Source organism: Pseudorca crassidens, chromosome 1 (assembly GCF_039906515.1).
Source record: "Pseudorca crassidens isolate mPseCra1 chromosome 1, mPseCra1.hap1, whole genome shotgun sequence".
Classification (NCBI taxonomy): Eukaryota; Metazoa; Chordata; class Mammalia; order Artiodactyla; family Delphinidae; genus Pseudorca; species Pseudorca crassidens.
In genome coordinates, this window is record NC_090296.1 from 75,443,215 (window position 1) to 75,458,894 (window position 15,680).

Here is a 15,680-nt window from a genome sequence, read left to right on the forward strand (position 1 = left end):
AGGGTGGTGGTCGAGGCACAGTAGTAAGATCCTTCATCTCTCTCTGATGCCTCCAGGATATTCAGCACAGCCTGGTTGTTTAAAAAATCAATTTCACCTTGGAAGTTGTCTTCGAAACCAGGGCCATATGTGCCCCCTTCTCGGTATATGAGAGTCATTGTGTTACCCGGTGTTTTCCTGTACCAGAAGGTATAGTAGTTACTGATGGAGTCTCCTTTCATGGAGCACCTGAGGGTGACAGATTCCCCCACAGACACACTCCTTGCTTGGTTTTGAGGCACCAACGTGACAGCTGACATGACTCCTAGAGAAGAGACATGAGAGGGACTTAGTGAGGACTGGGGCTGAGATCATTGAGTAACGGGTGCTGTGCTCGAGGGCCAGGCCCTGGCAGCCTTGATGCCTCGCTGAGCCTTGATCTTTTGAGGTTCCAGGATCTGCCTTACCTGGCCAGAAGAGAGTGAGGTGGATGAGGTAGCAGACCCTCTGCATGGCTCCACTCAGGGACAGCTCTGCCTCCCAACTTGTCCTGTGCCTGGTCCCTCCTCAGAGTCAACACCTTCTCTGTGACGTGTTTGTGCCTGAGGAAACCAGCCCCTGTTGGCAGCTGTTCTGTTACCCAGAGAGGTTTTGTCAATCACAGGAAGCACGCAGAACCTGCTGACTGTTAATGAGATGACAGTGCCCTTCAAGATCAATAATGTGGTCCAGATAAATAAGGCCAATTGAGAGGAGGTTAACACAGCTTATTTGATTGATCACAAGATTTTTGCTTCCCACCCTAGAAGTTAAGTTTGATATAGTTGCTTCATTTTCATGTTAGAGGTACATGTTGTATGTACTGTGGTGATGTTAAGGGTTAATACCCAGAAGAATTATTGACTTTTACAGCCATAATCAAAAGAACCATCAAAAGAGGAGGTCGATAGTGTGTGCACAAGGACTGTGGGTGTTGTAATGATTGTTGTGTTTACTCCAAACTCCCTCCAGGCAAAGTTGGATAAGGGTGATTCACCCAAGTATAAAAGAGCAATCCAATGAAACACTGTCTCCAAATTTAATGCATTTTCCTAATCTTTATTGAGCTCATCTATCTTCTTTTCTGTAAAGTTCTTAGGTCACTTATGTTGAATTACACAAAGTAAAGTGTTGTAAAAAACTTAGAAACCACAACTACCTCCCAGTTTATGACAGCCTAAATTTAGATGTACTTCAAAAGAGAGGCGTATTTGAATTCTTGGGACCCACACGTTTCAGTTTCAAGGCCAATAATCTATGAAATATTGAAATTAAACAGGTAAATTAATAATGGAAACTAGAAGGTGCAGCTGAAGCGGGGAAGAGGATCACCTGGTAAGCAAAGAGGTGTTCAATATCTGAGGATGGGTGCAGGACCTAAATTCCAACACTAGTGGAGCAGACACCCACCTGAGCTTTCTTGTTTTCCCCAGTGTGACTGGGACCAGACTGGCCTGAGGATTCAGATAGAGGCAAGCTCAAGTTAGCTTGACCTCATGGTAGTTGCTCTCCTTACCCTAGTCATCTCATTTACCCAACTGCCTATCTCACCCACCATTTCTAGAGGACCATTAGCAAGTACTGAAGGTGGTCACGTTCTCTGGTATTACAAAGTGCACTATCTGTACCTGTAGGATACAATGGTGCCTGTTCTCTATAGTGTGTTCAGAGCTGCCAAGGGCAACTTTTCTGGGCTTACTTGATCTTTTTATATCAGGTTGCTTGCCTATTGGCACATCCTATAAATCTAGTCATTTTTACTATGCACCAGACCTTGGGGATTCCCTGATGAATGACAGATATGGTCTCTTCTCTCATGGAGTGTAGTTTTGAGCATCAGAGCCAGTCATCACTTAATGATTTGCATAATGAATTTCTCCAGTGCTACAGAGTGACAAGTACTCTACAGAAGCAGAATTAAGGTAGCACGTTATGGGGCCAGGATCTGGTCAGGAGGTCAGGCAAGTCTTCCCTGAGGAAGTGACTTTGCAGTTGAGACTTAAAAGCTGAAGTTACCCAGGTGTGCTGGATAGTGTCTGTCCCCCCAGATCACTCTAGTTCCTCCTCTAGGAGGCTGATCTCAATGGACAGCATCCACCTGGTTCCCTTGCTCTCTGGCATCCTGTTCAGTTTGGCCAACGGGAGGCACCATCAGGAGATTGGAGAGAAGGAGGAGGAAGAGGTGGGGTGGTCTTACCCCAGATTCCTTCCTGCTAGGCTGTGCCTTGGCTGTGGCTGCTTTCCTCTGCCAGAGGCTGCAGGTTTTGGTAAAGACTCATGTACTTCATGCTTCAGGCCCAGGGTGGCAGCGATTCTTCTGTTGCCAGACTTAGGGTGTTTCACCGTCTTTTTTTGGTTTCCCGTAACCCAGCTGTATTAGTTTCCTATGGCTGCCTTAACAAAGTACCACAAACTGGATGGCTTAAAACAACAGAGACTTGCTGTCTCACAGTTCTGGGGGCTAGAAGTCTGAAATCAAGGTGTCAGCAGGGCCATGCCCTCTCCGAAAACTTTAGGCAGATCCTTCCTTGCCTCTTCCTAGCAGCTGGTGGTTTGCTGGCAGTCCTTGGTGTTCTTTTGTTTGTTTTTTTTTGCGGTACGCGGGCCTCTCACTGTTGTGGCCTCTCCCGTTGCGGAGCACAGGCTTCGGACGCGCAGGCTCAGCGGCCATGGCTCGCGGGCCCAGCCGCTCCGCGGCATGTGGGATCCTCCCGGACTGGGGCACGAACTCGTGTCCCCTGCATCGGCAGGCGGACTCTCAACCACTGCGCCACCAGGGAAGCCCCCTTGGTGTTCTTTAGCTTGGCTCGCCTTTCCTGTCACATGGTGTTCTCCCAGTGTCTTTGTCTTTACACTGCTTTCTTCTTACAAAGACATCAGTCATGTTGGCTTAGGGGCCCACCCTACTCCAGTCTGACCTCATCTTAACTAATTACATCAATCTTAACTAATTACAGCAATTGCAATGATGCTATTTCCATATAAGGTCACTTTCTGAGGTACTGGGGGTTAGGACTTGAACATATCTTTTTTTGAGGGACACAGTTCAGTCTATAACACCTGCCCACACCTTTGCAAATGTCCTTTTCATTAGATTCTTTCTGATCACCCTTTTGACAGTGCCCTCTGTCCCCTGCTAGGACTCTGCTTGATACACCCAGTATCAGGGGCATGTGTAGGGAAAGAACATTCTATATAAGAAATGAGGATGTATTAAAAAAAAAAGCCCCGAGGCAGGAGGAAGTGCTGTAGGCTTAAAGCTGCATTCACATCAAAAGAAGAGTTAGCAGGGCTCAAATAAGCCTGTCTTCTTAGATAATTATTGTTGAATTCTCCCAAATTATTCAGGAAGTCATTCTGAAAAATTCCAAGACTGTGCTTACGTTTATGACTGTGATTTCTATCTGCCACAGGTTAGAGGTAATTTTAAGAGTTTTTGGCTAATGAACAAAAACAGCCTTCCTCTAGGCCTGACGAGGAGAGAGTCCATATGAACAATAAATCAAAGCAGAGGTGGAAGACAGTAGTGGGGATGGAGCAGGTGATGATTTGGTTTGGTGGTAGCTGGGGCAGGTTGTGGCTAGGAGACGTGCTCTACTGGTCCGGGAGAGTCGGGACCTGCTGCAGAAGCTTGGCCCAGGCCTGTGGCAGGAGGAAGATGGAACTCGAACACAAGCATAGCCTATGTGGGGTGCCCAGGTGGAAGGTAGAAAAGTGTTCCTGGGCCCTGCCCTTGGACTCCCTCTTTCTTAGGCTCTGCGCAGATTGTGTTCCCTGTACCCATTCTTTCTGTGTCCAGGTCAGCAATTAGGCCACAGCTTCCCAGGTCCTGGGAGATGTCTGTCCCTTCATGTGACTTCTGGGGAGAGTTAATGTTTCTTTACAGTCTCTGAGGGATAAATGAAATTATATTTGCGAACACTTGGCTCGTTGCTTGGCCATTTGTTAGTTTCCTTCTTTTTTGACATCGTTACATAAAAATCAGGACACCTGAGACTTGGGACAGTTAGTAGGAGAGACAAGAGTGCTTTGGAGGGGGCTTTATCCATCCTTTTCCATAATCCCTGTCAGCCTCCCATTCTTTGACATCTTTCCCAATTTTATGTGCTATGAAAATACTGCCTCAAGGCAAGTCCCTGAGGCATCTTTCAACCAGATTGCAGCCCCTTAGCCCCTCCTTTGTAGAAATTCTGGAGTTGCCTTTGTATGCTTTATGATGTGTAAGTGCAGCCTCACAATTGTTGTTTGGTCTGGTCTGTCTTTATCTCCTGTGTAATCCCCTCAAAGCACCCGTTGAACCCATAAAGGTCCTCAAAAATGCTGATTGAAGTGAAATGATTTCTTCTGCCCAAGAAGACTTGAAAGTGAGTTGCTGTCTACAACACCCCAGGAGCAGAGGAAGACATTAAGGACCTTATTCCCAAGATCATGGCCATAGGAAGGACCCCAAGTCTTTGGGTTGTGGCTCTAAAGATGGGCCATATCGTTACAGAAACTTCTGCCCCCTTCAGCCTTACCAGACAGAAGAGGGTTAAGAAAGGCACTGCTGACCTCAATACACAAGCTGCCACGAGCACTTCTTGCTTTTCCATTAGTGTACGGTTGCTAAAGATGGCTATGAGGCTGAGGTAGTTAATATTTCATTTTCAGAGCCAGGGTGCTGCCTGGGGAGTCCCAGGAGAATCAACATAGATTACATAGCAATGGAGGAAGATGTGTTTATTGGCCTCACTGAGAACAGAAGGAAGAATGGAAGATTTGAAGGGAGAAGGGACCTTTGCAAGCCTTCTCATCCACGTTTCAGCCTTCACTTCCCCATGACCTCAAGCAGAGAGCTGCTTTTCCTGTTCTTCAAGTGAGTTCTTTGAACTCATATGCCATTTCTTCGAATTTGCACAGGCTGTTGAGCTTGAGCAGCTGGGTAACCCCACCTCTGCTCAGACAACCCTCAGATAGAACACCACCTACACACTGGGCTGGAAGGGGTCCTGGAACCCGGGAGTCCTTGTTTTTCACTGCCTGCTCTAGTCTCAAGGGGCAGCTGTGCTGTAGTGGAGAGACCACTGGATTTAGGCTTGGAAGATCTGGGTGTATACCTGACACCACCACTTACTTGCAAGTCACTTAACCTCTCTAAGCCTCCATTTTCTAGACAGTAAAATGGGGATAATACTGCCTTGTGCGGTCTTAAAATAATGGCTGTGGATACACCTTGTGACTAATCTCCAGGGAGACCTGCACTTGGGGTCAGCTCACCAGTGTGGAAGGTGGGAGGAAAGGGCAGGCTTTGCTGTGACCTATGTGGACCCAGAGGAGTTGCACCATGGGGAGGGCAGCGAGTAGTAAGTCCCTTCTCTCTCACTGTAGTTTCAAGAATCTCCAGGGAGAATTGGCCTCTACAAGTAAAGTTGTTCTGGAGACCAGGGCCGTAGAAGTCTCCTCGTTGGTTTATAAAGTTCAGGGAACCATCTTGGTCCCTCTGACACCTGTGTATCATGTAATTATTCATTTCCCTGTCCCTGTCATTTGGCACTGCAAAATCTTGCTTCTTCTAAAAGGAACAAACATCTCTTTTTGCTCCAACAAGACATCTGCCTTGATTTCTGAAAAACAAAATCAAGGGAAAAGGAAGAGAGAGGAACCCTATCAGAGCATCAAGGGACTGAGCTACCAGGGTGGGGTTACAGAGCCACCTTCCATTTCCATCTTCCCACCATCTCTCCCAGGAGTCATTTCATCAGGGAAGTCATTTATTCATTCACCCAATTATTGGGCAAACATCCACTGGCTTCTATGGTGGACTCAGTGCCAGGCTGGGCTCCATGGAGGTGACAATGGTTTGGGCTCTCCGGGGCTCACCTGGCCCAGGAAGAAGTGCAGGGCCTGCGGTTCTGAGGCTCCAAGGCTGCTCTTACCTGTGCAGCCTAGTGGCAGGAGATGTGGTACGTGGCTTCCCCTGAAGATTGAAGGGTCTGCTTCCGGGACTGTCTCCTGGCCCTTTCTTCCTCGTCTCAGCCCTTAGTGTCTCAGCGACTCGCCTGTGTGCTCTTGGGCTTGCCTGCGGACAGCGAGGAAATGAGCCTGAATCAGCAGATGTTCTGCCCCCGGAGAACAGCCTCACCGGTAGTACAAACAATCTAGGGACTTTTTCTTCTGCAAATGGCAGCGTCTCCCTCGTAGAGTTGAAACCAAGGTTTTGGCAGGGCAGATGTTGCTATTTAGATTCAGACAGCTTTTAATCTTCTTTCCCCCCTAGCTGTGGATGTTCCTTTTATTTTTTGTTGCAATATATTTATTTTGGATCTTTTATTTATATACCAAGGGAGCTGCTTCCTAGGAAGGGAGCTAGACTTTGCCAAATTGCCCATCTTCCACAGGACCTGAGCCCATAACAGTTGCACAGAATTTAACAGAAAATATGATTGCATTGGATATAATTTTTAGTAACAGTTAAGTGCCTCCTGTAGTACTCTGCCCATATCAAGAGCCCTGTAAGTGTTGACGCTGTAATAGAGAAACACAGCACAAAATAAGCATAATGGGGGGATGGGGTAAGTGGAGTGGGCAATGAAAATTAAATGAGAAAAAGCAAAGTTAAAGCATGAAAAAAGGTTTAATGGGATATTGTAGAATTATCTACTGAAAGGACAAAGTAGAACAAACTAAAAATAAAAAGGAAATATAACAGCTTAGATAAGAGAACTGTGGAAGCAGAGAAAAGCTGGAAGGTAATTAGGACAATCACCTCGATGCAGTGGTTCTCAGTCTTGGCCTCACATTGGGATCCCCTGGACAGTTTTAAAAAATACTGAAGTCTGGGTGTTTCCCACAGAGAGTCTGATTTAATTAGTCTGGGGTGGGGTCCAGGCATCTGGATTTAAAAAAACTCCCTAGGTAATTCTGATGTGCAGCTAGGATTGAAAACCACTGTGTAAGAGCATCATTTAGTAAAACAAAGAATACACCTTATATTGCAGTAAAGTCTTATTATAGTGTTGTCCTCTGGGGACAAGGCAAAACCTGTGGCCAGGTGTCACCTGTGACTGGGATGATCTGCCATCTTATCCTTTTCTCCAGGTCCAACGTGGACCCTCAATAGCTCTCCTCCTTGGTGATGTTTCACTGCCTGTCTCTTATGAATCAGAGGGCATGAGGACCTGCTGAGGTCAGCTTCAGCCATCTCCCTGTTGCCCTGAGCTCCTACAGCAGTGTGGGGCACTTAGTGGGTGCTTAGTAAATAGTTGCTAAGTGCTATGGTCCTTGTCGTTCTGGGTCCTTCTCTGCCAATTAAAATGAGCTAAGTCTATGGGTCTTGGTTCCTCCTCTTAATCCTGCCCTGACCTTCAAGATCTAAATTATACCCTACTCGGCTCCCTCTTGAGAGAACAAATTCAGCCAGGAGAGTCTTCTTGCTGTGATTCTTTAGGTTGGACAACACATCGCTGTGTGTGTGAAGTGGAATGCAGCCTACAGCACCCCAGATCCACAAGATAATGGGTCCTTGCTGTGTTTCAACTTGTGTTCTCTTTTTCTTCCCTCCCTCCCTCCCTCCTTCCCTCCCTCCCTTCCTTCCTTGTTGTTGTCCTGTAATTCCCAGGCTCACAGCAGAGCACAGTCATCTAAGGAGACCTGCCACAAAGAGTGAAAATGTGTGCAGTGCCCTGAAGCGGCCATGTGTTTTTGGAGGAGGTGAATCACCTTCTGTTCTCCTGGAATTATTGATTTCACAGTGAAGATTTGCTGCCACAGAGCTGTGGGTAGAATGTAAAGTTATTGCCATCTCTGGAACTCCTCTTTGATTTCCCCTGCCTTGCTGGAATAACTGTGGGGTCTGGCAGTCCTCAGGTAGAACATGGAGAGGCCAGAACAGAGCTGTTCATGCTGATAAGAGACTAATCTTATGCCTTTGCTGATAGTAGTCTATTTACAAAAAAACAAACCCCAAATAACTGTAATTTTGTACTTCCATCCAACAATATCCCGTAGAGAGGAAAAAGCTGGGAAAACTTGGATTGGGCCCAGAGGTTATTAGTTTTAAATGAACGGAATAGAAGCTCCTCCCCCTTTGTAATATTTCTCTGCACGTAAGAAAAAACACTCCCTACTCTCCTCCTCTGAAAGGGAGAAAAATATTTTGTTCAAGGTTCTTGGTTGGCAGTAGGGCTGGGGGACAGGCAAGAGAGACAGAGAAGATAAATGCTTTTCTTTTCTCTCCTTTGGTGATGGGAGTTTATGAAAAAGTAGAATGTCCATGCTTCCATGCTTTTAGGGAGCTCAAATTCTGTAGCTCTGATATCATACAGCCGTGGGATTAAGATCTTACCTTATACATCTTACATCCTCTAACCTGCCAAGTGTTTCCCAGGGTAGAAAGTGGTGACAGAACTGGGTTCTCCCAGAACTGCAGGGAAATTCCACAGCCACCAACAAAAACTTGTGTCATCCTTGCTTTTTCTGGTTGGCCTTCCAGCCCAGACACAGTTCCAGAGGTATCTCCTATGCCTTGGGCTCTGAACTAACATACTTACTACTTTTGCTTTGTTTTATCACAGGTTGAGGGGAAAAAAGGAGCGAGGCTGAAAAAATGCTAAAACATGAGGTCAGCTCTAAAGATATAGAGCTTAAGAAACGATGGAAGAGAAAAAAGGAAGCACTCTAGGGTGCTTTGGTTAAGGCAGCTGTGTAGATTAAAAAAAGTGGCCATGAGGTAGCTTTGGGGGCTGGCAAAAGAGACTTCCGAAACCAGTGAAGTGAGAATGTTAGTATCTGAGTGGATGTTGGTCCTACAGCATCCTGGGCCACCATAACCCAGTGCCCTTGTCATGTCCCAGGAACGTCACTCACTCTGGATCTGCTGCTGCCCCGTTGCCATACTCTGTGTATCTCTGACATTCAAATTGGTTACGCGGGGTTTGTGGCGCGTCTTTGGTGGAAAGGGCCAACGACTGGGGTACATAAAATATTATCCATCATATTCACCATGGCTTGAGACCGTATAGTTAGGAGTGGTTGTTTTATGGTCACCATGGTGTTGCTGTTTTAAAGCCTAGTTTAGAATGCAGGTGCTGTTCTATTCATCAGGGATGTGACAAGTTAAAGGGCCGTTAACACTGAGCTGTGTAATGAACAGTTAGTATGAGTGAATGAAAAGATTACTGAATAGAGGTACAAGCTATCCAGTTGGCAGGGCTTCAACTGCCAAGTAGTCTGAGAGTTTGCACACATGCATGACTGAGTAGTGACTGTGAACGGGGAAGTTACCAAAGGAGCATGAAGGAAGTACCATGGGTGGCAAGGTAGCCCCGCGTGACGAAGAACCTCAGCATCGATCAACTGGAAGTAACATCCTGAGTGAAACTGAGGTCCATGACAGTGCACACAGTATCAATCTAAACTGACATCAGTGTCCAGTCTGCAGCGAGAAATCAGGGATGCAGGACAACAAAAGATGCAGAAGGAAGGGCACATGCCAAGAAGATGGGCTGGAAGAGCACAGGGAAAGGGGATTTTTGCAAGACTCAGCTGACAATCATCTGTCTCTGTCAGAAAACCTTATTTTTAAGCATGCCAGCTCAAGTCCCAATTGGCGACCCAGAGACTGCAGCGTACTGGGAGGAGAACTGTTGCCTCTACTCACGATCTGCTGCGTTTGCGTTGACTCACAACGTGGTTGAGGACTCAGCTAGACAGCACACTAAATACCCAGCAGAATTCCTAAAACCACCATTGGCCCAGAGAACCCTTTGTTAATAAATATTATAGCACAATCTGTGTTTATCCAGGGAAGTGTGATAGGGAAGGGAAACTAGCAGGAAAAGAAAATAGAGTTTAAATGCCACGGCAGTTGAAAATATTTATTTTTACGGAAGAGATATAATCCAGACAATTTTCCTCTTGTTTTGAATGACTAAACCCTAAACTTCAAGCACGTGGAGGCCAATGACAATTTTTTTAGGGCAACCAAGATGAGGAAAAGCAGGCTCTGTGTACACACACCAAAGGGCCGTGGGGCCCGCGTCCACATTACAATCAGGGCCTCCTTGTGTGGTCATTGCGGCCCCCGACACACTTAGGCAGATCATCAAGTACAAAAAAGCTTTTAGCTTTTCTCTAGACAATCTTTAGTTTCCAAGAGGCCTTGGGAGAAGCTTGGAAAGGAACAGGATCAAAATTCAGATGAAGGAGCAGAGGTGCAATTACCACAAGCTATTATTAGAGCAGCTGGCGAAACATCTTTCTGTAAACCAGGAAGTCTTCCTCTTATGCCCTCGTCTTTGGCCCTGAATCTAAATCGAGGAACCAGCATTATGTGGTTGAATCCCTGCTCTGGTTGGGTGGGAGGGTTTCAGGCAAACCCTTGTCCTTTTCTCTTATCTTTTTATTTTAAAGTAGGGAATAGATACAAGTGGGCACTATTGTGAAGAGTAGGTGGTCCATGGCTCTGACATACCAGCCTTGCCAGCTGTGGTGTGGGAAAGTAGGCAATTAATAAAACCTTTGCGGCAGCTCCTGTGACCACAAGGGATGATATTGGCTCCATTTAGCATGTTTAAATTTAAGTATTCACCTCATGTCAAAGTATGTAGCTGTGTTCTCTCATCTGAGGTTGTTCATTTGGCAATACAGAAGGATGAGGCATTATTTCTTTAAATAAAATATTCATTACCATCTGTGTCTCAGTGATCCCTAAAGCAGAAATTCAGTTCACACATTAAATTCAATAATCATATATTAAACACTTACTATGCAACACCCTGTGGAAACTGAAGATGAAACAGACTAAGAATTCCTGCCCTCAAGGGGTTTATAAATTAGGAGGAGCATAAAGGAGGTATCCAAACAATCATGTGAAAAGAGAGAAAACATGAAATGACTCAAGAGAGGTAACTGCAGGGAAAAAAATAAATTAAAAAAGAAAAAAGAGAGAGGTAAGTGCTAACGTGGTTCACTTGGGGAGAGATCATATCCTCAGAGGCGAGTTTTGCACTGGAGATACAAATTTGGGAGTCCTGAGCACATATGTGGAATTCAACTCTGTGAGCATGAATGAGATCACCTAGGAGAAGATACAGAAGGGAAAAGGGACCTAGGCAAGGGCCCTGGGTGCTCTATATTTAGAAGCGAGGCTGAATATAGAGCCCTGGGGGCTCTATATTTAGAAGCTAGATAGAAGAAGAGCCAGCAAGGGGACTGAGAAGGAGAGGCCAGTGATGTACAGGAAAATTAGTAAAGTATAGCATCTCAGAAGCTAAGCATGGAAAAGCATTTCAAGAAGGAATGGGTGGGGCTTCCCTGGTGGCGCATGTCCCCCCGATGCAGGGGACATGGGTTCGTGCCCCAGTCCGGGAATATCCCACATGCTGCAGAGCGGCTGGGCCCGTGAGCCATGGCCGCTGAGCCTGCGCGTCCGGAGCCTGTGGTCCTCAACGGGAGAGGCCACAACAGTGAGAGGCCCGCGTACAGCAAAAAAAAAAAAAAAAAGAAGGAATGGGTGGCTAGTGGTGCAGTACACTGCTGAGAGGTCGTATAATTGTTGGCTATTTATTCCTGTGTTTGTTTTATGTCTATCTCCTCTTAAGGAGGGCAGTCCCCCTGTTTATCTTGCTCGCACATGTACTGAGTGTCTGGCGTGGTACTTGGCACAGAGTAGGACTCAAGATATATTTGTTTCATTAAGGAAGGAAGAATTAAAGCCAGTCTGAGGTGTTTGTATTTAATTAAGTAGGCAAAAAATAGTGTCTGAATAGCATCTTCAGATTCCTAACATGGAGTGTGATCTTAGCAAAAATGCAAGCCTCCTTTTGAAGGCCTGTACAGACCTGCTGGCCTCATGCATACCTCCTCTCATCATCATTAGGTGTCTTCCAATCTGGATGCACAAGAACAAGAAAACAGCAAGAATCCATTGGGTGATTCATATACTAAACATGCAACACCCTGTGGAAACTGAAGATGAAACAGACTAAGAATTCCTGCCCACAAGGGGTTTATAAATTAGGAGGAGCATAAAGGAAGTATCCCAGCAACCATGGAAAAAGAATCATAATCCTGAGAGCAGTGTTAGCCACTAGAATCTCATGAGATATTAATGGTTGTGCCCTTATAGAAAGAATTCTCTGAACCCAATTCTGGGCTAAGTAGGTATATTTACAGCAGGAGTTCTCAGAGCACGTAATATGCTAATAAAGAATTGTGAATATTAAGAGAGATCTATTAAGGTAGAGCATTTGCCAAACTTATTTGACCATGGAATCCTTTTTAATTGCTTAATAACTGTTAACATTTTAAGAGACAGTGACATTATGAAGAACAATTTGGCAAGTGTCACCTCTGAGTTTTTTCTGAGAAGAAAAAAAAATCATATCAAATTCCTTTTTAGTTGACATGGGGAGAAACTCTCCATGTTGGATACAAATTACATGGGTGGAGTCAAAGAGTATGATAGGTTGTATCATTATTATTCTCAAGTATTTGATCCTCCCTTTTATATGAGAGGATTATTAGTCCCTGCCACTGCTTCATGTCCTGCCAGTGTCTTCTGTGGGAGGGGCATGAGTCCCTTCCCAGCTGATTTTGAGTGTGGTCATGGAAAGGCTTTAGTCAGTGAACATGGGTGGACATGATGTATGCCATGTCTGAGCAGATGCTCTAAGGAGCACTCTGAGTTTCTATCAGCAGTTCTCTTGTTCTTCTTCCTCTGTCATGAGAACAGTGTGTCCCAAATAGTGAGTTATCTTTCAGTCTGGTTTCTGGAATGGGAAGACTCAGAGAGCAGAACTTAGCAGACACCTTGTAGCCATCGACTTGTAGTAAAAGCAGGAGCAAAAAGTAAATGTTCGTTGTTTAAGCTATTGAGATATTGGTGCTGTTTGTTACTGCAGCAGAGTTGACTAATACAAAGAGGGAAATATGGAAGGCTGTTATAACCATGACAGTTTCTTTCCAGAGCTCCCAGAAGAGATACAACCCTGGAGGAGAAGCAGAAAACAGAATGGCTTAGTTTGTAGCTGAATTTTTTACACTTCACAGGAGAAAAGTTGTACTTTTGTTCTGATGAAAAACAACTTCATGAAAGAAGAAAACTACATCAGCTTAGATAAAGATTTGTAGACTTAGTGAAGACTGTAGATGCTGGCATATCCGAGAAGAAATCTCAATATTTCAAGCTGAATGAAATCAAAGGACACACAGAAGTGGAAGTTGATAACCAGTCCCACTGGCACTACTTGCCTCCCTGTAGAGCACATTACTTTCTTAATTGTCTCTTCAGATTTCCTCACAGTTCCCATTAACAGGATGGGAAGAGGTCAGTGCCCCACAGCACCAAATTCTGGAAAATCCCAGAGGTTTGGGAGGGATCTTTTTTTTTTTTTTTTTTTGCTGTACGCGGGCCTCTCACTGCTGTGGCCTCTCCCGTTGCGGAGCACAGGCTCCGGACGCGCAGGCTCAGCGGCCATGGCTCACGGGCCCAGCCGCTCCGCGGCATGTGGGATCTTCCCGGACCGGGGCACGAACCCGTGTCCCCTGCATCGGCAGGCGGACTCTCAACCACTGCGCCACCAGGGAAGCCCGGGAGGGCTCTTTAATAAGAACAAAAAGTTAAAGGGAGTGACCATTATCCTAGGAAATAACGTTCTTCTTTCCCTCTCCCCTTCCTCTTTGCTCTTCTTAATTCTTTATCTCCTAAACCCATACCACTCCCATTTAGCTGGTCTATTTTGTGGTGTGCACAGTAGCAGCACTTTGGAAATCTCTAAGCTGTGTTTGGCAGGGAATTTGCTACATCTGTGGTTAAAGAGCCCCAGTGAAATCTCTGATAGACATTAGTTTCCCCACAAAAAGACTGATTTGTTTAGTCTAGGTTCAGTATTTTTCCATTTTCAGTATGTTTGTTTGTTTAAATTGAAGACATCATATAGCCAAATGTGTGTGTGTGTATGTGTGTGCGTGTGCCTATGTGTATTTAACTATCAAGGATTCTCATTTTCCTTCCTGGGTCATCTTCAGGAGCCTCCAAGCATATATTACCCCAGGGAAGCAAGTGTTTTCTCTGTTAGGAGCTCACATCACTTCCTATGAGAAGCCGTCCCCAGCTCTAGGCCATCACTTCCGTCTCTATGTTCTCACAGCTGTGCACTCTTTCGTCTGTTAATGTCTCTATTTCCTTGTCTGTTTCTATCACTAGAAAGAGCACCTTGAGGACAGGAATTGAGCCTTGGTGGTTTCTATAGCTCGTCATGTGGCACAACACCAGGAATATTGTACGTGCTCAGTACATATTTGAGGGATGAGGGTATCTATCCCCATAATTATAAACTTGTGTATTTTAATAATATAGCTACTGAAAATACCCACCCCAAATCCAAAACACCAAAAGGGCTCATCGTAAGCCCAGCCAGGAGTCACTGAGAAAATCATCATCATATTGACCCCTCTGATTTCCTCATAGCTGGCCAGTTTCTCTGAGCAGATTTTGCTTACCTGCGCCAGATCCCTATGTGGGAACTGGCTCAAATCTACAGAGGATCCTTTGACCCTCTCAGTTGTCCTGTGTGCCCCCAAATGGGCTCTTGAGTATGTCAGACAGCTAGAGAATGGGTGGAAATCACTGGTCTCTGAGAACATTTGATCTCCAGATCAGGGTGACTCTGGAGTCTTCAAGATCACTTAAAAGTGAGAATATAGCAAGGCTTGGGACCCAGCTGCAGCCCAGAGTCAGGGATGATCACCAGATTCTGGAAAATTCTAGAATCTAGGAGAGTCATTCAGTCATTCAGAGAAATATATTTATGCAATTCATCAGGTTTAAGATAAGTAAAAGCAGATAGAGTCCTTGGTCTCTCAGAGCTTACAAACTAATGAGAAATTAGACATTAATCAAATTAATGAAATATATTACAAACTGAAATATGAATGCATACTTAAAACCCCAAATCTGAACTTGCTGGGACATCTCAAGACATCTATGAAGAATTGATGTGTAAACTTTGATCCAAAAGATGAGTAGGAATTAAATAAGTGATGAGGAAACAGAAGAAGTATTCCATAGGGAGGGAACAATATGTGCAAAGGCCCTGAGGTGAGACCTGGTGCATTTAAGCAACTGGAAGAAGGCCTGTTTGACAGGAACTTGGGAAATGAGGGAGAGAGGGGTGAGAGGTATTGGCAGTGGAGGTGAAAAGAGGTCAGAATGTGCAGGGTCTCAGAGGCCACTTTAAGGATTTGTCTTTTGCTTATAAGCAATGGGAAGTCACTGAAGGATTTTTAATCAGAGGTATGACATGATCATAATTGTATTTTGAAGATCACTTTGGCTACTGTGGGGAGGAATGTATTGGAAGGTCCTAGAGACCAGCTAGCTCATTCAAAAAGCTAATGAAATGATTCAAAGGAGAACATGGTAGCTTGGACCAAGGTGTTAGTGGTGGAGGATGGAGAGAAGTGCATGGATTTGAGATGATATATAAGATAGGAAACCTTGGGAAAGGATCATATTTAAAAGGAAGATTTTGACTTAAGTCTTGGAGTTGAGCTGAAGTAACTTTGAAGCATTTAAGTGGATATGGTAAACAATCAAGTCGATACACAGATATTCATGTATTTGTACTCAACTCATAGTTATTAACTATCAGCTATATGCTAATCACAGTACTGAGAATTGT

At 45.0% G+C, this 15,680-nt stretch overlaps 1 protein-coding gene and 1 long non-coding RNA gene across 2 annotated transcripts in view; one reads left to right on the plus strand and one right to left on the minus strand.

Moving 5' to 3' along the window:
* LOC137226319 (T cell receptor alpha chain MC.7.G5-like) overlaps window positions 1–15,680 on the minus strand; it is a 282,791-nt gene that overhangs the window by 148,165 nt on the left and 118,946 nt on the right. The window lies entirely within an intron of this gene.
* Window positions 1–15,680, plus strand: part of LOC137226362 (uncharacterized) — a 684,033-nt gene that overhangs the window by 57,061 nt on the left and 611,292 nt on the right. The gene's annotated exons all lie outside the window — the stretch shown is intronic.